The sequence below is a fragment of the Alligator mississippiensis genome, chromosome 11 (genome assembly GCF_030867095.1).
Source record: "Alligator mississippiensis isolate rAllMis1 chromosome 11, rAllMis1, whole genome shotgun sequence".
Lineage (NCBI taxonomy): Eukaryota > Metazoa > Chordata > Crocodylia > Alligatoridae > Alligator > Alligator mississippiensis.
In genome coordinates this window covers 75,136,417-75,162,014 of record NC_081834.1, presented here as the reverse complement: position 1 = coordinate 75,162,014, position 25,598 = coordinate 75,136,417, and the positions used below count along the sequence as shown (strand labels likewise).

The 25,598-nt window shown below is 42.6% G+C and overlaps 1 long non-coding RNA gene across 2 annotated transcripts in view; it reads right to left on the bottom strand.

Moving 5' to 3' along the window:
* Positions 1-2,165: 2,165 nt before the first annotated feature.
* The window catches only part of LOC132243962 (uncharacterized), a 67,530-nt gene continuing 44,097 nt past the window's right edge, over positions 2,166-25,598 (bottom strand). For both annotated transcript variants that reach the window (XR_009455525.1, XR_009455524.1), the window contains exons 4-5: positions 4,171-4,273; positions 2,166-2,625 (exon numbers count right to left, since the gene is read on the bottom strand). This is a non-coding gene — a long non-coding RNA (uncharacterized LOC132243962). The remainder of the gene's footprint in view (positions 2,626-4,170; positions 4,274-25,598) is intronic.

Sequence of the window (25,598 nt, the reverse complement as noted above, 5' to 3'; positions counted from 1 at the left end):
TCAGTGATCACAAGTTAAGCCATCATTTTAGTGATGCTGTGCAAAAGCCTGGATTTGGGAGGAGATTGAAGTGGTTATATGCTTCCCTTAATTGTTTGCCTATCCCTTAAATGATACATTTGCAACATTTGCAACATTTGGCTCATTTCCTTCTCCTAGTGTTGTCTACTGTATGTTGCTTATGTTGCTGGCAAGACCTGTTCTGTGAAGAGACTTGTTCTGCTTTCTCCCTGTTTGTGGGGTGACCGTGATGCTAGAAACAAGAGCAGGTGTATACACTACCCTAAAACAGGTGCCTTCAGTTATGTTGCTTTCTTCTCTTTTTGGCGCTCATCTCTTCCTTGCTTGTCAGATTTCTTCTGCAGCCCAGGCAGCCCTGACCTTGTCGTTCTAGTCCTTGACTGTTTCTTGAGCAGAGACTGATAGTCATGAAAATAGTTGGTCGATGGGCAGTTGTCTGGAAGGCTAGAGCCCCCTACAGAGAGCACTGATGCTGCCTTGTTTGTGAACTAAGTTTTCAACATTAACCTCCAGGTGAGAGCGAGGCAGTTGTATCCTTTGAAGATCTCCTTTCAGCTGAGCTGTACCAGGAATTCCTTCAGCCCCTTTTGGTCATCATCTGGTATCTCTGAATATGAACTTGTTTTTTGTTAATTTCATTTCATTGGGGCAGAGCCTCAGATGATGTAAAATAGGATGGATTTCAATAGAGTTAGGCGGACTTATGGTACCTGGTGGGATGGTCAGTAGCTCTGCCTTAATTTACATCCGAGGAAAATTTCAGACACCATTTCCTAATGAATCAAAGGCCTCTGGTGATGTTGGACAGCAGACTGCTGTGGATTCTCCGTTGTTATGGGTTTCTTCTTCCATCCCCTAGACCAGGGGTTGTCAACCAAGGGTAGGCGTACCCCTGGGGGTACGTAGGAAAGCTCTAGCGGGTATGCAGCAGTGGCATGGAGAAGCAGGGGGTGGGGCCGCCAACACTTTGCACCACTTATACCCAGCGTGCTGCCGGTGCTTTTGTTTTCACCGCTGTCGCTTCACCGCGGTTTTGAACACCCCTGCCCAACTGGTTGATCAGCTACTGGGGGACTCCCCACTTCTCGACTGCCTGCCGGGGGTACACCGACCAAAAAAGGTTGAAAACCCCTGCCCTAGACCACCAAGAGATCATTTTGGTTGTCATTTCTCATTTTGAGCAGTACCTCCAGCAGAACCTGGCACCAAATCTGAATGGCAGAAAGCAATCATGGGTGGTGTAGGTTGCTACAGGGAGAGGACAGTGTGTATCTCTTCAAAGTTTTATGTTTTACACGAACACCCAGGTTTTCGTGCAAGTGGTGAGCAGAAAAGGTTGCACGAAGTGACCCACAGTGACCCGGGTTTTGCAGGATCAAGAACACTTTTGATGTACTTCAAATGGCTGCTCCAGGGCAGCTCTCCATCTCAGCTTGTATCCATTCCTTCTCTTCCCAATTTCCTCCTCACGCCTTTTACCACAGGTGTGCTGTCTGCATAGTTACAACAAGCAGCCCGGGCACCCTAATCGACTGGGGAAGCCCCAGTGCCTGGCAAAAAAAAGCCAAAACATGCAACTGGCCAAACCCAGTGACAGCAAAAACAGCTCATTTTAAGAAGAAACATGTTAAAATTATGAATAGGCTGCCTGTGACAGCATTGGACTCCAACCCCAGGAGATCCTTTCCAGTTCTATGTTCCTAAAAGTCTTTCTTTCCAGGATCACAGGATTCTTTCCAGTGGCAGGCTCCACTGAAGGGGGGCGTGGAAAAGCAGTGAGCCTGATTTTCTTTAAACTCTCTGGAGCCTGCCTGAGCTGTGTGGGGGCCTGGTGCTTTCCTCCGCAGCTGCAGTGCCCCTGAGACCACCTGGGCCGGGTGCCAGCGGTGGGTGCTGCCTGAGGAGCGCCACTGCTGCGCAGGGAACCACCTGGCCCCCCGTAGCTCAGGAACCACTTGGCCTGCTGCCTTGATATTACTCTCTGTTTTTTCCCTGCTTCTGAGCAGATATACTATTTTAGTAATGAATGAGCCATCCAGAAATTTTCCTTCTGTACTGCAAACACATAAGGCAACCAATGGCAAGGTTACATCTTCCTGGCATTTTACTGATTATTGTGGGAAGTGTCAGAGAGTCTGCAACTTCTCAACATGAATAAGAATATCAGGATCTGGCCTTAAATTTTATTTTGCCATCTCCTTGTTTTAATGAAAGTAAATCACTTTTATTTTGTGTAGCTGTGCATAAAATACTTCATCTGTCAAACTGCACAACATTAAACTGTCTTGTAAAAGAAGAATAGCATATGAGTGATGACACAAACTACAGGTAAAATATGGAAGCATTATTTAAAAAAAATATATTGTTAGTGGATTTGCAAATGCCAGGATTTGCAGAAGTGGGGAGAGGTGACCATTGCTGGGTGTTCACTGTGCTCGTATCAAAAGTCCCTTAAAGCTGTTCCAAGCTGAGCACCCAAGAAACTGGTTGCCTTTGAATATCTTAACTTCGGGATGACTTCATGCTTCACTGAAATGCAACCAGTTCTGGTTGGAAGACACGATTGTTAATGAAGCCCGTGGGATGATACGCAGCACGTTAGGCCTGGAAGTGGAGAAAAACGGTAGAAAAGAATTTGGTTTATAGTTAAAACACGGTGGATTTTTGGCAGGCAGCACATAACTGCCCAAATTAGACTTGGAGATCCAGACTTAATACCTGATCCCAAATAATTCAAGCAATTTTTAATGGACATAGGCAGGTAGTGTCAGAGTATTATATCTCCTTCAAAAGCTGGCTTTATTTATTTATTGTTTGGTTCACATTTTTATTGTACCTGCTGCTTAATGTAAGATTGACAGAAGGTACAATTGTAGCCAATACACTAGTGACAATAATAAGACAGAAAAGAAAAAGAAACTTCATCCTTGGTAGCTGGGGTAGATTTTCTTCAAGTTTTTAGTATGGCTCATCTATTGTGCAAGTCATCTCAACTTTCACCTGGAACCCAAAGTAAAACACCTGGGAGTGCAAGCCCCTGCAAAACAAAGCTGCTAAGTTTTGCACCATTCTAAAAATAAGGAAATGTGTCCTGTGCCTGTGATATTTCTCCTGACATTATCTCCTGACTTGTCCTTTAATTGCACAATCTTAAAAGAAAATGGCAAAGAAAAAATAAATTCCTCCTACAGTTCTTCAGCAGGTGGAAAATAATAATGTTCTTCTCATGGTCTCTATGTTTCCCCTCCCTTTACATGCTCTGGGGAAAGAAATGACACATCTAAGCACTCAGTACCTGAAGGAAAAAATAGATTCATCTCTAAATTTTGAAAAGCACTGAGTGAAACAATGGATCCAACTCACCCTGAAGTCTGAGGAAGTTCTCTTTCTGATACGAACTTCATGATTGTGATTCTCTTGAGCATGTTTTTGCAATCCACTGCAGAGGTAGGGACGATTTGGCCTAATAGTTACAGCATCAGGCTGTGAATCAGCAAACCAAAACTTACATACCCAGCCCTGTCATTGCTCTGTTATGTGCATGATGTTGCTATTTTTCCCAAGACGCTGGGCTGGGATTTCCATTTTCAGTCCAAAGTTCAGCACTGTCGTATCTGAATATTTAATACCTGGCCTGGGGTAATGCAATGTTACAGTTGCAAAGCTGCTGTCTGTTAATAGATGAAGAAGACTACACAATAATGGTAAGAATACTGTGTGTGGCCTAGTGATGTCATGCAAAGTTACTTTACAAGCCTGGAAGTTGCTACCAATTCATTTACAAACAAATAGAACTAGGCTCATGGGAAGAGCCAACAAGATTGCCACTCAAGAAGACCTGTTCCATCCCTTGCATGGGCTGGCTCTGATCATTTCATTAGAAACTAATTTTGGATGTAACCTGCTATCCAAACACTCCAGTCTTATCACTTGCATCACCTCTGTGTATTGCATTTCAAATATTTTTTTTTCTTGGAAACCAACCACTATAGGGTGATGTTGCAAAACCAGTGCAATAAGTGAAAAAGTTGAGCGGTTTAGTGGAATGTACTCTAGACCTCTGTAAGATGCATCTTGGTATGCCGTTGCCCTTACCTATGCTGCAATGGCGAACTTGCAGAAAATCTCATTAAAATAACTTAGTTGTACCTCTCAGGCCAGAGCCTGCTGCTGTGAATTCTTCCTTGGGTAACAGGGAAGGCTTTTGCAGCCTTGGGTCTGGGAAACATCAGGAAGCATTTCAGTGGCACACCTAATGAAAGCAAGGACATCTGATTTCAGGCTACTGGCATTGAAACTTTCGTACTGCATTTGATTTCTAGCATTACAAAAGCTAAGCTGTGAATTAAAAAAAATAAATAGTGATGTTCTTTGGTTTTCTAAAGTTAACATTTGAAATGGGAATCAGGCTTTTTTTTTTTTTCTTTTTTTTTTTTTGGTTGAAAAACAAATGTTTCTCATTTGCCAGGGCTGGTTTCTAGCCCCAGTTAACAAATCTGAAAGTTTTTCTTTTTTTGTGTCCAGTCCATGAAACTTATTTATTCCTTTTCCCTGACACGCAAGTACTGCATTCTGTGAATCCTGTGATGACCACTGCACCATAGGATGCAAAGTATACTTTGTCATAAACATATAAAGAAAATCCAGTGATTAAATTAAATTAAAAAGAAAAAAAAATCCAAACAAATAGAGGTCAGCTGTGGAATACCCCAAATGACCATAATCGAGCATTTTAAAGATAGTAACGATGGAATAATAACAATTCCTGGCAACCATGAAATCCCTCCAAAGCACTTTAAAGATAAAATCATTATTATCCTTTCCTTCTCAGAGTGAAGCTTACCGCTGTGCAGAGGCACAAGGGACCAGATGACCTTACGAGTTCCCTTCCAGACTTACTTTCCTAAGATCCTATGTAGTCCTAGATCCTCAAAGGCATTTAGGTGCCCAACCTGCAAGGATTACACCAGGATCAAGTGTAACCAGGATCACAGGGGCACATTTCACTCTTGAACACCCTATTCCACCAAGGATCTTGAAGCCCTTGGCAAATGCTAATTAATTAAGCCGTGCAGTATGCCTGTGAATGATCCCAATTTGCACCTTCTGCTCACCCAGCAGTTGCAGCTCCTGTGCCCTGTTCACCAAATTCTCCCTCTCCCTCTCCCTCTCAACTACTTCAGTTTGAGCTGTGTACTGCCACCCCTCACTGGAGAACTTGAAAACCTTCAATAACAACAGTGACGAATCTGGCATTTTTACCCTTCTGGTAAAGGGTACTTTGCTTAGGTATGGAGGTTTTGGTGGGCTGCTCCAGCATATTTGTATTGCGAGTATCATTTATGCTATCTCAAGTGAGAAAGTTTTGCAACATTTCCTGAAGATTGTGGGAGTCTGGATTCACTTGATCTCCTCTGGGAGTTCATCCCACAGAGTTATTACATTTTTCTGTATATATGATTGTATGTAATTGTGTTGAACAGGGCATGCTTTGTCCTGTGTTATCTCTTGTCTCTTCATAGACTGCACCACTCCTTGGCCCTCCAAACTCTTTGTCCGGCAGTTGCAAAAGCCCTGTGACATGAACAGGAATTCTTCTGTGGGCTTTGATAAGGTGTTGGTCTCCTATTCTCCCTGTATTTGTGCCCAGCTTGTTATGGTGCGCACAAAGCTGGCATTAGAACTGGCTTCCCAAATCTAGAGCAAAAATCACCCTCGGTACAGAGGTTTATTGACCTACAGGTGTGAAAAAACGAGCCCAAATGGTGGGTAGCCTTTATATTGACATGCGGTGCAGGAGAAAATGTCATGTTGTGTCTTACAGAAGAAAAGTTTTAATATAACAATGTTTTTTTTTTACTTAAGTAACTCAAATACAACACAACTGGGAAAACACCCATCTCTTTCTGTACTTATTAAGCCAATATTCCTCTCATGTTTGTGCTGCATTTCACGGCTGCAATAGCTAGGGGCTCCATTTTTGAGCTGGGATTGATGCTTTTTGCTTTTCTGCTACTGATGCAGTATTAAGTCTGAACAGGAGTCTTGAAGTGCCGGGTTAAGTTTCTACTCACCATCCTAGTCCAGCAAAGCACTCAGATATTTGCTGAAGCCTCATCCTGTTCCATAAATCATTTGGGCATGAGTTTAAGTGCTTTGGTAACAGTCATGGATTCTGCTCTGTTCTGCAAACTGAGGGACTTTTGTTGCATTATAACATAACAAAACGCAGTGTTACTTAATTTTGCAGTTCGCAAGAATAAATCTAGTGGGTGATTGTTGTTGTACGTCTGTTTTTGTCCTCATTGCCATACCCTGTAACCAAAGGGACCCTGGGTCATGCGTGACAAACCTACACACTTGCAAAACCCAAAGGGTCTGTGGAGCTTTTGTGGGTCAGCAGCCACATAAGCAAGTGTTGGCTAGATTGAGCTCTTGCTGTCATTCATATACAAAGGGAGTTTATTTTGGAGACCAGCAATAAAAGAGCTCTCCCCTTCTCTGTGCATTTGCTTTTCCCTGTCTGTTGTTCAGCTTCCCAGAAAACGCTCCTGTATTAATTCAGAGAGGCAGGGCCCAGTTTCCAGGCTGTTCTTGGCAGGTGCAGTCAAGTACTAAGGGTATTAATGATCTTAATGATCTCAAAATGATGCCCCCAATTCTTGTTGGTGCCTGTTCATAGCAGGTGCTTTGAAGGAAATCACATTTTGTAAGTCTGACTGGTGAGTTCTGCATAGACTTCTGCAGTCCAGCATTGGGCAGTCCAGCATCCAGGGCAGAGCGTACAGATACCAGTATTTATATGCAGTATACATAACTAGGTATCTATACATAGATAGTGATGTGATTTGTCTGTATGTATTCACAGAGTTATTACATATTTCTGTATATATGATTGTATGTAATTGTGTTGAATGTGTAATAGGGCTCATGTAAGAGAAGGCCCCAGTGTAAAACACAAATGTGCTGGAATTCACACCATTTCAGCTGCCTCTGCTTAACAGACTGCATGCTTCTGCAGATCTGCCCCCCAAACTTAAATCTGTGAAAAACCACTGAAACATACAATTTCCAGCATTACATGAGTGATTTGTGTTTTTAAAGCAGTCTCTTAATGATTAAATGCAGCTGCATATCCCTTGGTTGGAATCGTGCCTGAGTTCCTCATTATTTTAATTAAATAATTAAAATAATTAATTTTAATTATTTAAAAAATAAATTCCATTGTTTTACCTGCCTGACCAGCAGGTCACCCAAGGTCATTGGTTTGAATCCAGTTTGCTCTGAAGCCAGCCAAAGTTGGCTAGTGGCAGTCTGATGCCTTGTGTAACAATTAGTTGGTGATGCTAGTCCAGGCTCTCCTGGGCAGATGTACACATCACAAACCCCCATCACCCTAGGCACTACAAAATAATCTCATTGACCTTTTTCAGTAGCTGAGCCAAAGGTTTGCTTTGTGCCTTGGAGACTGAACAGCCTTCCCATGTGTATACGCTCCAGCTCAGGAATAAAAGTGTATTGGTGGGACAGCATGGGAAAAGCCTGAACTGCTGCTGGCCATGCTGTACCTACTGCATGGATAGATAGCATCATTCTCCAGGTTGATCAGTTTGGCACCTTTTTTTAACACTCGGTAGTGGAGACACACAATGCACATGGCGCTGCGTGGTGAGTTTTCAGGAGCCATTAGGACCCCAAAAGCAGGTTTTCAATAATGCTCACTGTCATTAAGGCATAAAAATAAAGGGCCAGATTTTGAAAATCACTGGGAAAGTTTCTTGAAGTAAGTCCCACACTAATGAAAACCTGCCTCCAGTGGTTCAAGCAGTACTGACAGGGTGTGCACCGGGGGGATGGGGGTGTGCCACTTCCATTTTTGCCGCTGGTTCCACCGTTGACATTTCTGGGCTCAGCGATCAGCTGCTGGGGGACCCCCTTAGCAATTGGCCGTGGATGGGCCAATTGGTGTTATGGATACTTGTAAACTATTGTAAGCCAATAAAACTAATTAGCAATGAATCACCATGATTAAAACATCTACCAGCCCTTTATAAATTATTAAAATGTGCCCTCTGTGCAAATGGAGACTGTAGAGTTAGACTGAAATAACGTAAGTGGGAAGTCTTTTCTAGAGTGTGGAGGGCGCAAGCATTTAACATTTATACCATGGCTGCCTTCAGTTGAGGATGAGAATATAACTACACTAAACTCCACGTTTGGAGGGTTGCTGGTAGCTTGCAGGCCTCCCACTTATTGTCTATGCAGGAGTGAGTCTTATTCGCTTCAAAAATAACCTTTTTGTGGATGTCACTCCCCATGGTGGGGTAAGTTTGCTTGAGTGGCTTTGGTTGTAAATACTAGGCCACCTTCTTGATCCAGTAATTAAATAAGGCTTTAATATCCTTAGAGACATCACCCAGAGAGAGAGTTATGGAAACATTCCCTCTGTGGCTTGTAAAATGGGCTGCGTTACAATGCTATCGACATGTTTAGTGAATCTTGTCTTGTTTTAAAAATGGACCTGGCTGGCGCTCCACAAATGCCAGGACTCTCATTTTCTACTTTGAAACATAAATGACCATACGTTAATGCAATAACTTGATACAGCAAGGCTTAAATAGTTCCCTCTTCAGTAACATTAGGAGTAAAGACAGGTGACTTTTTTAGCCTTTTGAATTGTTCCAAAGATGAAAAAAATGTAAAAAATTAGCAATTGCCCAGTTTGAATTATTTTTATAGAGCTTCAGGGCCAATTAACTAACTCCAGGATGACCTTCAATATAAATGATAACCTCAGACACAATTACTGTGCAGGAGAGGAATGGAAAGTGGGTACATGGCATATTATGTACCCAATTCAAAACAATGCCTCAGCATTGTTTTGAATTTATAGAGCAAATTTTAATTTAAACTGGAGTGGGGAAAGGAATTGTTTCATTAGCAAAAATGTTTTTTTCTTAATACCTTTTCCAGTTGAATTGGATGTTTTCCTTTCTTTTTGAGAATTAGACTGTGTATTAACCAGGTTTGGTGGCTGTTACAATAATTTGAACCCAAACTGAGTTTTAAAAAAGTCTGGTGATTATTACGGGTTCAGATCCTCTGCTGGTAAAACATGGCGCCATTGTGAAGCTGAACAGAGTTTTGCCTTGCCGCGGCAGTGCTGCTGTTACTCAGAGGTATTCTGCCCTCATTCAGCCTGTCACACCTGGCAACAGGCAACAATTTACACCTGTCAGCAAGCTCCTCATTGGTACCACCTCAGTATCTACTGCTGTAAGCCTCTTGGGAAAGTATTTACAGCTCTCCTTTTGTATTGATCAGCATTTGCAAGAGTCCTGAGCCCCAGAGCCTTGCCTCCTTGTTCAAATTATATTAGCTCATGCATTTAGGTTTGGAAATCCCTGGCTCCATGTCTCCGACAAGAAGTTTTGTCACTGGTCCACTGGCATGATAAAAGCCTGTGGGTGCTGATAGACTTGGGGGGAAAAAAAAACAAGTGCTTTACAGGAAAAGGAATCACGTCAGTTTGACCCGGCTCCCTAATGTCTTTATAGCTTGCTCGCGTGCTTCAGTGGGGCTTTTCGGCACTTTTATCTGATGACTGATTGAACCAGCTATTAGAGAAAAGTGCCAAGAAGCCATGCTGAAGCATATGAGCTATACAGACGCTGGGCAAGCTGGGTCAAACTGACATGATTTCTCTTCTGGGGTGTGGGTGTGCTCGGGCTGTGGGTGTGCTGAGCTGAAAGTAAAGTGCCAGATTTTTTCCCCATGTCTATAAGCACCCTGATTGTGCAGGCAACCAAAGAATTTCCCTTAGCTGAACGGGCACCAAGAGATGAAATTTTCATCACAAATCCTGACACTGTATTCGACTTACCAAGTAAGGAAGACTCTAGCTACAGAATAGTCATTGATTACAATGAGACACACCTAGAAAAATAATGTCACAATCCAGTTTGGTTGTATTCTTCATCGTTTGATGATGAGGAGGCTGACCTCTCTGGCAAAATGCTTGGAGAGCCATGTATCACAAGTAACATTAGTATACAAGTCCTATTTCTTAAAAGCTGAGGCTGCCAAGATCCTGACCAAGTCCTAACACACGAGAACTATGCTAACTATGAACCCAGCTGTTATTTTTACATTTACGTACACACAGTGACGTATTACTCCTAAAGCCAACTATTGTAATGTGTGCGCTTTAGGAATTGCTGGATGGGGAAAGACACGGTACCTGCCACTGGGTAGAGGATGTTCTTACTAATGTTTCATTCTGGACAACTGGTCCAACCGGACTAGAGAAGCCGGACAGTTTACTTTAACTGTCTGATTTCAAGCCTGATGCTTCCAACAGACTCGTCACAGTATTCAAGCCACCATGTCCATCTCTGCATTAACAACAGAACAGTTTAAAGCATCTTGTAAGGTGTTTGAAAGCCAGGTTAATTAGACTGGGCCTGTTTGAAAACTTCCTGTTATCTATGAAAAGACTATCCATAGACTTCAACATGCTTTGCGCACCAGGACCTAAGAATTTAGTCCCAGTTCCTCCACCGAGAAAATACTCTCTCATTGATTTCAATGTCACTTGCTCTTCACATTCATGTTACTCACTGCTACCGAACATACCCTCTATAACTTTATCCCTGTGTTTATCCTACGTATTTTTATACTAAGTATTTTTTAATGTGTTGCTTCTCTGACAGAACTGTATTAATAAACATGTTCATAGAGTTTCTGCTACCATGTGCTATCTAGCAATCCACATCCACCTATTTTTAATAAGGGCTTTACCACCCTTAGTAAGGTTAAATGTTTGCCATAGTGAGGCACTGAAAACTCAAAACCTTTAATTACATCAGTGCCCCAATGAATTAAATGTGTTGTCCTAAACTGTCAGGCGTTCCTTTATGAACCCCTATTCTGAACAGCTCATACTACAGCAATAACAATTTGTTCCATACTCTAGAATGACACATAAGTTCTCTACTTGAAAGATGCTATTATTATTATTATTATTATTACTATTAATATTATTATAATTATAATACACATGTGTATCCATTTGGCATTTAAAATAACAGTGAACTACTTATGCATTGAGCCCATAAAACTTGTTTGGCATGTACAAAAGAAAAACAATGTTAACAGGCCCAGACCTTTTGGATACTTCACCTCAAAGGTACAAAAATTCACCATGACAGCTAACCAAGGAAATCCTGTTTCCCCTCAGGGAAGGTTCAATTATTTATTTATTCATTTATTTTTCTTAATGAATATTTTAAGTTAAAAGTGGTCTCCTCTTCCACCTCTCCCCCGGCAAAAAAAAACCAAAACTTTTCAGAAGATTTGTTAACGTTTTTAAACACCCTGTTTTCCACCAATATAGCATGTTTTTATTAAATAAATAATAAAAAAAAAACCTAAGTGAGGTTTTTGCTTACCAAAGACAAGCAGTAGCTAAATAAAACATCCTAAACTGAATGCTTTGACTAAAAAAAAATGACAAGAACTTTGAATTCTCAAAGCCTATTTTAATGAAAAAGCATATAAACATTTCATTTCCCCCCATCCACAAAGCAGGACTAATGTTTTGTAAAATATTTTAAGATTTATTATTAGTATTAGAGGTGTACCAATACATTGGTCCATTATTAGATTGGCGCCAATATAAAGAAAATTGATTGTATTGGAAATTGGCCAAATGTGTTTGATAATTTGGCCGATAAATGGCCGTGCATGCACGTAGCTGCAGCATAGCACGTAGGCAGCAAGGAGCACAGCCTGGCAGCTTGGAGAGCTGTGTGCAACTGGTAAGTCTGGTGTGGAAGAGGGGGTGCAGATCAAGGGAAGAGTGGGGCTGGGGCAAGCGCTGCCCAGCCGGGGCAGGGCAGGCATGGGATGGAGCCATGGCTCACCCAGGAGGGGCGGGCAGGAGGGTGGCACACATCTGGGAGCCACTGGTCTTGCACTTGCCCGCTGGTCTGGCAGCTCCTGCCAGTTATCCGTGAAGGCATGGAGGGGGCGCATGTGGATCTGCATGGGGCAGGGTGGGCCAGTAAGATCCCCAAGCAGGCCCATCCCCAGTCCACCCCACCCTGCTCAGATCCTAGGGCCCATGACCCACCTCTACCTCCATGCCCTCCCAGATCAGCAGTGGGAGAAGTGGCGGGAGCCACTGGATGAGCAGGCGAGCACCAGACCAACCATTTCCAGATGAGCAGCACACAGTGGTGGGAGCCACCCCCTCCTACCCACACCCCTCAGATGAGCTGTGGGTCCATCCCACGCCTCAGCCCCTGCCCTAGTCTCACTCCTCCCTCACCGTGGGGACTTTGATCTGCCCACCCCCATGCCCCTTCCCTCCCCGCTCTCCTTCCACAACACCAGACAAGCTGCCGGGCTGCTATCAAATATCAGATTGGTATCGGCCGATACGCCTCCTTAAAAATCAGCTATCGGTATCAGCCCCCAAAATCTCTATCACTGCACCCCTAATTAGTATGCATTCTCTCAAATAGGGAGCAGATAGGATTCCTAGTCATGGACCAAAATCCCAAGCACTGTTCCAGCTATGCAATGTAGATGAAAAGGTTGATCTTATGGAAGAAATCCCCTAATACAGTAAAATCTCTGTTATCTGTCATGAGTTGGGAATGGGGGGTGACGAGTATTGAAAAATTGCAGTTATCTGAGCGTTATACAGTGCAAATAGTGCAAATTTTCAAAGAATTAGTGTACAGTATAGCACCAAGTCCTTGGCCACATGCTGAGGGTAGCAGACCTAAGCAACCACATGCAAATCCTGGTGACCTCCATGCACCTCCAGGTGCACCGGGGTTCTCAGCCACACGCCGAGGGTAGCAGACCTGAGCCACCATGTGCAGCTCCCAGGGTCTGGTGTCCCCATGCACTGCTATGTGCACCAAGTATCCTGGGACCCAAGCTGCCTCCTGCAGCAACCAGGGTTGGCTCCATGCACCGGGCTGGTGCATGGGGCCCCATGCAGGCTCTCCCTGCTCCCAGGGTCGAGGCTATGGCGGTGACTCCTCCAGTGATGTCTTCAGGAGCCCAGGGCTATCACCAGCTGGGGCAGCTCTCCCCAGCTTTTCTTGGCTCTGCTGTTCTTGAGTGCCTTGCTGCATCTGCCCTGCATGCTGAACATGCTCTCCTTTTGTACACTTCAGGGGCTCTGCCCCTCAAGTCCAGCAGAGCTGCCGCACTGCACTCTGAAATTAGGACGGAGAGCTCCTCTCCCCCTCCCTTTGGGAAAAGGGTGGTGCCCACTTTCCACAGCTTGTTCCTGATTGGTGGACTGGCTCCACCAATCGGAAGTAAGCATTCTTGAGCCCCAGGACACACTGGAGCTCAGTCAGGTAAATCCGTCATACCAGTATGAGAACTAAGGGGAGACATATTATTCTTTATTTGTTTACAGCATCATGTTTATATCTCTACCAATGAAACCCCTGGTAGAGAAACAGGATGCTGGACTCAATTTTGAGTCCAATCCAATCAGGAATCTCCTAGGTCCCTATGATCATTTCAGACAGGTAGTGAAATTCAGAATCCAATTGCAATCATGCTTTTAACAGGAAATGCTTTCTGATTATACTGATATATTAGTCTGCCAACCATGGAGAACAAAGCTGCAAAACATTTCTCATTTGATATTCACAGAGCAGCTGCAGTGAGGTGTTCTGCATCTGTGCAGCTCTTCCTCAGGTTGGGTACCAGAAACAGAATGAGGCAAACAAGCACAAGAGGCTGGCCTCCTTCAGCTCCTCTTGAAACATTTATGGCCATGATGTGATGGACAAGTTTGTTATTACCCTGAAATAAAATAGTTTTCTGATATCATACTGTTAGGTTAACAATAATTTAGATTATTGAGAAGTATTAGATTTGCAGCTGAATACAAGGCACGACCTGTGGCCTAGGAATGCTGCTGACCACAAGGCAGAAAGATAGCTAGGCCAGCCATTTGCTTATGTTAAGTAGCCATTAGCTGTGCCAACCATTTTCTGAGGGAAAAATAAGTAAATCTGTATAAGTCTGTGCACTGGAAACCAGTTACAGCATGGAACTAAATAAGATAAAGAGGGACCCAGAGAAAGGAGCAGAGGATAGCACCACTGAGAACAGAAAACAGATTGGAATGTAAAAGATAACATGTAACCGTTACTTAATTTCTGCTTTTGGGAAAGTACTAACTATAACAAATGAATGTAATGTTACTATGACAATTTGTGAAGCACCATATAAGGAGATGATGACCATAAGTATTGTTTATGTGCTGACCCTGTAGTCTTACCTTATTGTAAAAGTATAAAAGAATGCCCCACCCTTTAGTGGGGGCCATTTTGCCTCTTTGCTTGCTTATGGTCATTTGCTTGAGCAAATAAACTGCAGTAAAAGCCTTTACCTGTGTTGCCTAGTTCCTATGCAGCTAAACAACAAACTCCAGGGAGTTTTCTCCCACAACAATTTGGCACCCCAGATGGGACCCGTTTAGCTTGGCGCCTTTGGAGACCTCCATCCCCTGACACCCCAGCACGCACCAGGTGAATTGGGTTAGTCTCGGGAGGTGGTTGGTCCCCTCAGGACCAATAAGGCGGGATCCTCAAATCGGGTAAAGGAACAGTACTGGCAAGTACCTCAGGTCAGGTATGTTTTTGGTTTCTGTCTACTTTCTGGGTTTCTGGTTTTACCTCCAGAGGTCTCTGGAAGCAGTCTTTGAGGGTATCCGTCTGCCACTTTAAAAGCTGTTAGAGCTTCAGCCTGGCCAAAAGGTGAAAGACATGGATATAAGGTAGAAATGCTGTTATAACGGCAAATGACTAGGGTCTCAGACTCAAGACGCCCCTCCTCATGGAGAAAGCCAGTGGGGTCCGAGAACACCGGTTATTGTACGTGGATGGTTTCATGGTTTTCCAGGTAGAACTTAGGAAAATAAGACTGCTTGTACTTGGATATAATCATGGGTTCCAGCCTAGGGAAAGGAAAAGCTATTCCCGATTCACCCCTTGATTATATAATTGGAAACATTTGGAGGGATGGGCAGAACTGTCCAAGTCTCGTATGGCAGAACTTTGTTTAACTAATTGGATGTCTTATACGTCTCAACTAGATTTGGGAAGACAATGGCCAGAAAATGGATCATTTGACCCAAATCGCTTAACTGCCTTTCGAAAGATCTTGGAGGACCTCCGCCCCGGTCAAATGAACTATTGGTATTTATGGGACAATGTTGCTAGTAAGCGATCAAAGCCTTTAGCCACCCCGACCCCTGTACCTTCCCTGAATTTGTTAGCTCCCCTTCAATGTCCAAAACCTTCCGCATCACCTTTATATTCAGAAGATGATTATCCCCCTATCCCACCATTAATCCCACCTGATCCGTTCATTCCCGTGCCGGCAGGGGACTCGGGAAATCGTGGGGAGGCATCACCCCGACTGCCTCCCAGCGACAGCCCAAGTCCCTAGCCTGTAGATGGATCAAGACATCCCTCTCCAGACTCAACCTCCCCGAACACTGATCCGACTCCCATAGCTAATCGTACCCGACAACGAGTACCTGCCCCTAGCCTTCTAGATCCCCTAAGAGAATACCCTGTGCCTGGCATGGGTGGAGACGGGCAAGAAAACACCCCCAGGCTCAGAGATGATCCCGAAGTAGTTCTAAGGTGCTTCAAAACCATTTTCATGACTCATAACCCCTCCTGGTCAGATGTCATGCAGCTTCTCGAAAGCCTTTTAACCTAAGACCCAAGTGCTACACCACGCTGACCAATTTCTAGCCAATCAGCAGCATCAAAACCACCCCATGCCTAATGGCGTACCTAGGCAAGATCCAGAATGGAATTACAACCAGGAAATGGGGCAGAATGCAATACGAATGCTAAAAGGAGGACTAAGAAAAACTACAAACTGGTGCAAAGTAACAGCTACTGTTCTGAAGAACACCCTTCAGATTACTTTGAAAGACTCTTTAAAGCTATATGCCAGTATGGAAACATGGACCCCGAGACACCACTTTACCTGTGTTAAGACTTGTATTCATCAGTCAGGCTAGCGAAGATATTAGAAAGAAGCTCCAACATAACCCTAACCAATGTTAAGGTGTTGAGGGTAAATCCGTGGCAGAAATCTTAGCCATTGCTACTAAAACTTTTAATGAAAGAAAAGAAAAAAAGAAGAAAGAAAAACAAAAGGAAGACCAGTCCAACATTCGCATGTTGGCAACGGTAATTCAGCCGCCAAATCCCTATAGAACCAATCTGCCCCATGGCCCGAGGCCCTTTGTGCCTATGCCACCGGGTCGCACCCACCAACCGTATGGGTCCAATGTATGCCACTACTGTAAGCAGGAAGGACACCGGAAAAGAGAGTGTAAGTTAAGACCAAAAAGACCCCCAAGTGATAACCCTGAAAACCAGAAATTTAAGACCCCTCAGTTCGCTACTGTTACCCCAGATTTTGTTCAAGACCAATTTAATGACTGACGCGATGAGGAAGATTCTACATGCCACCTTTTGCAACTTTCCTCTGTCCAACCCAAAGAAGTCACCCTAAACTGCAATACTCAGGATCCCCTGATACCCTTAGAAATAGAAGGACACGTTTACGAGTGCCTGCTAGAGACAGGGGCAACTTTTTCGGGTATTTCCAAAGGACACCTTTCCCCAAGCAGAAAAGTTACGGGTATCGAGGGCAGACCTTTCCATTGTCCCTTTTCTCAAGCCGTTGATATCAAGATCGGCCCTCTTTCAACAGAACACTCTTTCCTCTTAACCAATAGTCCTGTCAACCTTCTAGGAAGAAACCTTCTCTGCAAACTACATGCCACCATACAGTGTTCACCCGATGGAATTATCTTAATATTCCCGTCCTCTCAAATCCCTACATTGGCTGCAGTCCTTGTACCCATCCAGGACCCAAGTTTAGATTCTCTCCTGTCTGTCCTAAAAGAAAAGGTACCCCCAGATCTTTGGGGCCTCACCTCCAGCTCGGTAGGACTCCTAAAATCTGCAGATCCTGTCAAAATTCTAATTCGCACCAATCTCGAGCCACCTAAAGTACCCCAGTATCCTTTAAAAGCAGAAGCTATTGAGGGACTCAAGCCTTTAATTGAAGATTTTTCTAAACAAGGAATTTACAGCTATAGCTGTAAAGCATTGCCCAGCCCATACCAAAAAGGAAGATCAAGTCTCAAAAGGCAATGCCCTGACCGATGCAGCGGCCCAGATAGCAGCCCTACAGCCACTATCCGCCCTAGCCTTCCAAACTCAAATTCCTCAGTCAAAGGCATATTTGAGAATATTGTTAGAACCAAAAATGTACGAGTCTGCACCGCCTTTAGAACAATAAAAATGAAAAGCGGCAGGAATCACCTGTGAAAAAGATGAAATATGGCGATTGCCAGACAAAAGGATAGTGCTACCTAAAGTAGCCCTTAGACCTTATCTACAACAACTCCATCAAAGCGAGCATTTAAGTTGTGAAAAACTTGCCGCTATCACTAATAGACTGTTCTATGCACCCGGAGTCTACCAGGAAGCAAAAAGGCTTTTAGAACACTGCAGTATATGCAAAAAGTTTAATATCAAAGGGGACAAATCAGGACCCCCCGGAGCCCACCCCTGGGCTTATACTCCCTTTGAAAGACTAAAAATAGATTTTGCTGATATGCCTAAAGACAATGGGTACAAAAACCTCCTGGTAATCGTTGACCAACTCACGGGGTGGGTAAAAGCCAGAAGAGCTACAGCACAACAAGTAGTAATAATACTCCTTAATGAAATTATACCCAGGTTTGGCCCACCACGTATCATTGAAAGCGATCAAGGATCACATTTTACTGCTAACATAAATAAAACACTGACCAGCTGCCTAGGAATAGAATGGAAGTCCCATACCCCTTGGCACCCAGAAAGCTCAGGACAAGTAGAACGAATGAATCAGACCCTAAAACAAAAGATTAGAAAGCTTTGCACTGAGAGCAGGTTGAAATGGACTAAGGCTCTTCCACTAGCTCTTATGTCCATCAGAACTACCCCCAGGGGAGCCCTTATGAGCTGCTGTTAGGACACCCTGTCCCCCAACATTCCCCTTTATTACTGGCTCACACTTCCTTTCTTTTAGGCAATGAAGAACTCACCTCTTATGTTTTATCTCTACAGTCTCAGGTAAAATCTCTCCATAGGTATGCTGCCGCAAAGCCAACCCTTACCTGCCGATGTTCCAGCACATCACACCCAGCCTGGAGACTGGGTGTACGTAAAAACTTGAAAACGGTCTCCTCTTAAATCTAGGGGGCAAGGACCTTATCAAGTCCTCCTCACTTCCCCCACCACCGTGAAGGTAACAAAAAACGACAACTGGATTCATTATACTCATACAAAGAAGTCAGAAGTTTCACCAGAGCTCAGGATCGGCTCCAACGCAAGCTTCCCCGACTTGGAAAAGGAGAAGCCAGAAGAAGACAACTGCGGACTTCGCGGGAGCACCACTTGTCTACCTGACCGCGACAAGGGTAGACCAGAAGCAGATGAAACACCAAATGGTTCCACTTTCAGGCATAAAACTCAAACTAACCAAAATTTATCAATAAACTGTCACCCTTTTGGGATACTGCCAAACCCAAAGAAAAAAGCCGAGTTTTAAGTGCGGACACCTTCAAAACCAAACATTTCAAATCTGTTACCTGTCCTAAAAAGGCTGTTGTGGAAAAAACACGCTGTAATATCTGGAATCAGGTCAGGTAGAAACTTTATTTCGATAGCTATCGGAGAGAAATAGTCAAAGAGAAGATTGCCCCTGGCTCTCTGCCTTACAACAAGGGCAATTAAACTTTTATAAATTCAAGACAAAGGGTTTCCTAACTAGCTTTTCCTGCCTCTGTTTTCTGTCCTTCAAGAAAGCTTTAACGGTCGTCTTCCTCTTATCTAAGGAATCTCTCTCTCCCCCCTGATGCCTCAGCTATCCTTTGCTTCCACAGAGTAATTACCAGAGCTGCAGGGTTGCTTATATTATTCGTAATCATTTTGACTATAATATGGATTTTATAACCATAATATTCTTAATTTTTCTCTTTCTCAAAGGCGTGAGTTCTAACACCAGTTGCTGTAAATGCCAGAACTCAAAAAGGGGCTGGGCGAGCTCCACAGTACATGTAAGTCAACATGGCTCACTGGTACCCCCCGTCACAGTGCTGTCAGGTACCGGAGGTTGTAGTAGATAGCTCTGGAGTAGAGTATTGTGTAAAACCTAAACACCCAATTTACCAACGCTTTGCAAAGAGGGCCCATATTTCCAAAACTGAAGTTCACTTTCAATTTGTTGAAAACTCTCCGCCAGCCTCACCTACTACTCTTAGCCCACCTACATCCAGTAGCAACCGTTATCTCCGTCTAATAACAACGTTTACTGTGTTTATATTACATGTTTACTGTGTTTATATTACACAGGCTGCTAAAGCAGAAACCTGCAGTAACTGCTGGGCATGTAGCCATCTCCCTCTCCACGCTCAAGGAGGGATCCCTATGATTCCTATCCCCTTGGGACCAGTAGAATCACTCCTAAATCCATCTTGTGACCCCAATCTCCTTAACAAAACTTGGGCAAAAAAATAAACAAGAGTACTACTTAGTTGTGCCAGTCGTTGGAAATTGGTGCTTCTACATAAACTGTTCAGCAAGTTACTGCATAAATTTAAGTACTAGCATATGTCTTCATTATTATACTTATTCTACTGGAGGAGATTGGCGTAATAATCATACACCTACTTTTTGCAGCTCTTACAATAATTTTTACAGCAAAAAAAAACTTAACCAATGGCATTAATCCTGAATGTAAACCTGTCCCTAATTTAAAGAATACCCTGTGCTATTGTTCATACCATGATACCTTCCGGGGACATTGCTACTTCAATAGAACTGCAAATCCTTCCTTTAAATCAAAAGGTGAGTGAGGAGTGCTAGGATTGGGAAATGGTGGCCGTATACCTCCCAAGTATTCAGGCCTCACCGCTTTAGAAGGGCAATACTGGGTCTGTGGCTCCCATGCCTACTATAAAATTCCCGCCAAAGGAAATGGTATCTGCTATCCAGCAATGCTAAAACCCTCTACGTCCTTCGCCACGCACCTTCCGTGGGGCAGGTGCCAAACAAGAGAGATTTGCAAGAAAGCCGTGATATAGTAAACAAATATCAAACAACTCCACTTACTAAAGGAACAATGCTAGCGTGTTCCCTTGCAGGAATACTCCCAGGAATAGGCACTGTGTGTCTTAGAAAATTTACATTACGCCTCCAAGCTGTAATAAAAATCATGGCTCACAAATTCAGTGAAGGCCATAAAGAACTTTCAAAAGCTGTCGCAGCTTTAGCTGACACTCAAGAAAAACTCTGACAAATGGTAATTCAAAATCACATAGCCCTTAATTTCCTCCTCGCTGCTCAAGGAGAGGCATGCGCAGTCATCGGACCGGAATGTTGCGTATGGAATAACAGCTCTTTCACCATATTTCAAACACACCTCAATGTTGCAGCTGTCCATATCCAAAACGCCGAAGATATAACTAAAATCCCCAAAGACACATCTCTTAGCTGGCTTACTAATTGGTTCCCTTCCCTTACGGGATGGCTTAGACCTTTTGTATTAAGTATAATCGGAATAGTTATAACTGTAGTTTGCCTGTTACGCTGTTTTCAGTGTTTGTGTTCTTTGGGGCAACAGTATATGCAAAGGCAAGTAAAAATGTATGGTCACTTTGTACAAATATCCGGCAACAATCATCAAAACCTAACCCCACAGGAATCTGAATACTTAAAAGTGTGTTCCAAAACTCCCTCTGGAAGTTTGGAACAAAGGGGGGACTGTGATGGGCAAGTTTATTATTACCCTGAAATAAAATAGTTTTCTGATAGCATACTGTTAGGTTAACAATAATTTAGATTATTGAGAAGTATTAGATTTGCAGCTGAATACAAGGCATGACCTGTGGCCTAGCAATGCTGCTGACTACAAGGCAGAATGATAGCTAGGCCAGCCATTTTAACTGTGCCAACCATTTTCTGAGGGAAAAATAAGTAAATCTGTATAAGTCTGTGCACTGGAAACCAGTTACAGCATGGAACTAAAAAAGATAAAGAGGGGCCCAGAGAAAGGAGCAGAGGATAGCACCGCTGAAAACAGAAAACAGATTGAAATGTAAAAGATAACATGTAACCGTTACTTAATTTCTGCTTTTGGAAAAGTACTAGCTATAATAGATAAATGTAATGTTACTATGACAATTTGTGAAGCACCATATAAGGAGATGATGACCATAAGTATTGCTTATGTGCTGACCCTGTAGTCTTACCTTATTGTAAAAGTATAAAAGAATGCCCCACCCTTTAGTGGGGGCCATTTTGCCTCTTTGCTGCCTTATGGTCATTTGCTTGAGCAAATAAACTGCAGTAAAAGCCTTTACCCCTGTTGCCTAGTTCCTATGCAGCTAAACAACGAACTCCAGGGAGTTTTCTCCCACAACAATGGGAGAAACAGCTCAGCTGTTTTGAAACAGCTCAGCAACTATTGGCAGGTCTTTGGAGAAACTAACTGCTTATTTAGGTGTGTAAGTGGAACCTGTGATCCTTTGAAGATCCTTTGAAGCAGAAAATGGGCCAAAAAGAATTCCACTCTGGATGAGGTTACTGTTCAAGTTCAGGTTCATGGCTACTTCAGAGATTAAAGCCCAGGTCTGTGGAAAAGTCACGCAAATAGGTTTCACTGTATTCAATAAACCAAGGAGATCACAACTGCATGAGCATGAGTTCATGTAGGGGCATCCATAAAGAAAGCTCTCTATACAGACACACACATCCATCCATCTAACTCCAGCAGTGCTCAGTTTCTACCTGTGGATAGTTAGGCAGAAGGCAGGGCAGGGCGGCACCTTGTAGGCTCACCAGTTAAAAATACAAAGCTAACTATAGAGGGGTCTTTTTCCTATAGGTAGGTAGTTAAGAAATAAAGTATCTGTGGATGGTGCTCAGGGAAATGTAGCCTAACCCCTGGGGTTTGTAGGATCACTAAAACCTGTACAGCACTAGAAAGCACAAACCTCAGGAAGTTTTCAACTGCTCCTACCCTGCCCTGGCTAAAAATAAATGGAGTTTTTCAGATTTGGTCCAGCTCTAATACAAATGAACACAAACATATACAAAATGTTGTAAAAATAAAACTCCGAAGTAGTGATTGCTCCAGGCTCTCTTTTGTCCTCTTAGTTCTTGGGCTACTGGATTAAAGAAAGCATATACACTTTACTGTTAAGAAGGGTGTCTTCTGCAGTATACAAGCAATTGGAAATATAAACATAGCCCTCCAATCCACCCATTAGTCTTTTTAATGATTCTGAACCACAACCACCCTGAGATGACATCTCATTCTCTCTGTGTTGGAGCCACAGAAGCTCAGCAGAATCCTGATATCTTTGGCCTTTTATTAAACTGAAGCCTGGATAGACGTGAGCACTAAAGGAAAAGGATTATAGGGGGTTATTCAGTGCTGTAAGAGAAAGAAAATCCCTGTCTCTCTGCCAGATGCATTAAACTACAGATCTCACAATTGCGTAGAATTATCACTGGCATTCAATCTATGCTAATTCAATCACGTCCAAGGAACAGTGATTTAACCCAGAACCCTTTCCCAATGTCATTCAACAGAGAGGTGTTCCTATTCCCCACTCATGCTATATTATGATAGGTATTATTTAAAATGTATTATTAATATTCATTCAACAAAATGAGAGTAACGAGGGGGTATTTATGACATAGCTGAGGAGGGCTGTTTTGACATATCTGGTTACAGTTTTCTTTTTCTTACAGAGACATTATTTTCTCATGTACATTAGCACTACTAATGGAAACAGTGCAAAAGCTAATTGGGATGTTTTAATGCGAATGCTAACTGTAAACACACAATTTCACCCATCAGTTGAAATGCAAAGCTGCCTCCCTACCCTGTGCCACCTTCAATCCCTAAGATTTCTGGAAAGTAACAGTTCACTTTCACCGATTAAAAACAAAAAAAATAATTCTTACATAGTATACAATTAGAGTTTGGAACATAGAGCCACAATACATCACTGGGGCAAAGAGATGTTCAGCATTACCAAAGATTTAGATGGATGGTGTGAACATCTGCAGTTACAATATTAAGAATTAAAATATGTTTTAAAGCCAATACTGTCTAGATCTTAAATTGTATATTTGCTTTGTAGGTCCTCAAGGCTTTAACCTAAGGTCAGGATAATAACAGAAGAGGAAATCAAGGAACAGAAAGGTGAAATGACTTCTCTGAGGAAAGTCAAGAAAGGCAGCAGGACCTAGACTGGAACCAATATCTCCAATGAGGGAAGGGAAGGGGAGAAATAAACAACTGTAGCTCAATTTTTTGGGGAAGGCTATAAATCTTCATGGTACAGGGCCCACACTAAACTAAAACTGAAGCGGGTTAGGAAGAATCTCTCCCAGTGAACAGACATTTCCATAACACGTAGCATCATATTTTACATTTTCCTCTTACGAGTCTAAGAAACAGGCAGACTACTAGACTAGATAGATCACCGGCCTGATCTAATATGGCAATTTCTATATGCCTAAGGGTGCGGGGGGAATAAAACTTTCTGGTACAACTCACTCCAAGGAAAAATCTAGACAGCTCTAAAAATTTGAAATTAAAACATAAAAATTACAAGAACCTAATTTCCCTCCCTCCCCCACGTTGTGATATGATTTTATGTGCAGCATTAAAAGCACAATGTGAGTTATCATTTAAAGGCTTACTTGAAAGATGCCATACGCTTAGATGCAGGCAACAAAATATAGGAATCTTGATGGATGAAGTAGGTTTATATCCATTCTAATTATATTCATAATACACTCATTTGAAATACCATAGGTATTATTTAGATGAACGTTACGCATTCTGTCTAAAATAAATTGAAATAACAATATAATGCAGAGCTGAAAAATATACTCTGTGCAAGTACTGTATCTCATTGACAAGTACTTTAAAAAAAAAGCCTAAGTAATGAAAATTACTGCTAGAAAAATCCAAGTGTTCCAATCCTAGATTTTATGGGGGCAATAAAAAATGACAAAGCAGCTCTAGTTAAGCTAGACTGATGAAGTGATATACTGCAAGAAAGGCATTTAAGGTTGTATTGAAGCAGATTTAAAGTTGATATATAGCAAGTACAATAATTCTGCTGCATACTAAATAGAGCTTGAATGGAATTTTATAAAAGTGTAGACAAGCTAGTGTGGACATGCACCACAAAATTGTAAGCCAAACAAAAACAAAAATCTCTTCTTTGCCTCGCCAAAGAATTTGGATGAAATCAACACGACTTTTCATCCATCAAATAGGGTGCATCATTGTAATCTCTGTTTGGTTTTTTAAATTTTATTTTATTAACAGGATTTCAGAATGACCAACCTTTTTTTAAAATGTATTTTAGTTCTTCACTTTCTTTCATTGTAAAATAAAGGAAGATTTTGTGTTAAAAAATAATGGTATTCTAATGGAAAGCCATAACAGCAGTGCAGAATGTAGGCAGGATCACAGGATCTGGATTTGTGATCTGCATTTATTATTATATGACTTTGGCCAAGTCACTTTTCCTTTCAAGGACCTTTCCCCTCCTGGGCTTGTTTGCCCTTATGTATACTCCATTGAGAAGGAACTTTCTATTACTATACAGTTGGACGGTATCCAGCACAATGGGGCCTTCCTTCTCCTTCTCCATCATCAAGGTGCCACTGTAATATAAATAAGAATAAGAATAAGGACTGAGTAATAGGTCACCACTGTGGTCCTTTGTGCTGGTCAGAATGATACTAAGTGGCCAGAAAAATCCTCCAAATGTAGTAGCTGAGGTTTCCATCACTGAGGCTTCCATATCATCTTCCTTGGGTACTCTGTGGGAAGGATGCTACAGGGAGAGGGGAGCACTTATCTAACAGAACAATTCCCTTGGGGTAACTCTGACTGATAGTAGTTAGAGAAGACTGGTGACTGATCAACCCCAGGCCAGGAAAAGCATCTGTGCAGTCATTTAGCCTCCCTCCCATTTAGTTGCCCAAAGCACGATCATATGCTGGGTCGCTGCACATAAGCAAACAGCCAATAGAAAAAAATTCCAATAGGCAGCACTTAAGAATGTAGAGAATAGCTGCTGGATTTATTGGACCAAAAAAAGATGTTGTGCCCTGCAAATGGCTTCCTCTGCCAGCTCTTAACAGACACAGATGAGAAAGGAGCCACAGGACAGTTAGAAAAGTGTGTTATTTGTAACAGCCTGAATTTTGATGCCAAAGATGAGACTTTACATTCAACTTCTACTGCTAGACAGGATGAAATGGAGCAATGAAAATATGTTGTGTTTGTGCACGACAATTGAACAGTGACTCAAAACAACTGACATCAATGCCACATTCTCTATGTGGCTTGTGCAGATTTCTAACAGTATACCAGGCTTCTGCATTTCTTATACTGCATTGAATAAAAGGGTCTACCAC